Here is a 558-nt window from a genome sequence, read left to right on the forward strand (position 1 = left end):
ATTTCATAGAAATCACGTAAATACTAAAAGACAAGAGAGTAGCCAAAGAGCTAGATATCCCAAGTGCCCTACATCAACCAGGTCAACAGCGCACGTGAGCTCTGAGAGCTACCGAATTGCCATCACGAGGCAACCAGGAAAATGAAAAACGTTTGAGACACCGCTATACAGAAGCTATTACAAGTTTAAGTAGACATCTAACTACCATGGAGCAAGTTTTCAAACTAAGCCTGCTAAAAGAGAAGGAGGAATCAACACACGTAGATACCCCCTCCATTTACTAATACAAGGCCACTTCGTTTTTCGTGTCAATTTTGATTTAAATTTTTGCCATTTTAGTAAAAAAACATGGGTTAAATGTCATCAAAATATGTTATCAAAAAGTGCTTTGAAAATTGCATCCAGTGGTATACTTTTTGTGACATATAACTGGCATTTTATTGATAAAATGATGGTCAAAGTTAGACATAAAAATATGAAATGTCCTTGTATTAATAGAAGCAGGGAGTAGCATCAGACGTTTGCAGATTTTTCTTCTTTTTCTTCTGCTCTGTGAAG

This window comes from Triticum aestivum, chromosome 3A (assembly GCF_018294505.1).
Source record: "Triticum aestivum cultivar Chinese Spring chromosome 3A, IWGSC CS RefSeq v2.1, whole genome shotgun sequence".
Classification (NCBI taxonomy): domain Eukaryota; kingdom Viridiplantae; phylum Streptophyta; class Magnoliopsida; order Poales; family Poaceae; genus Triticum; species Triticum aestivum.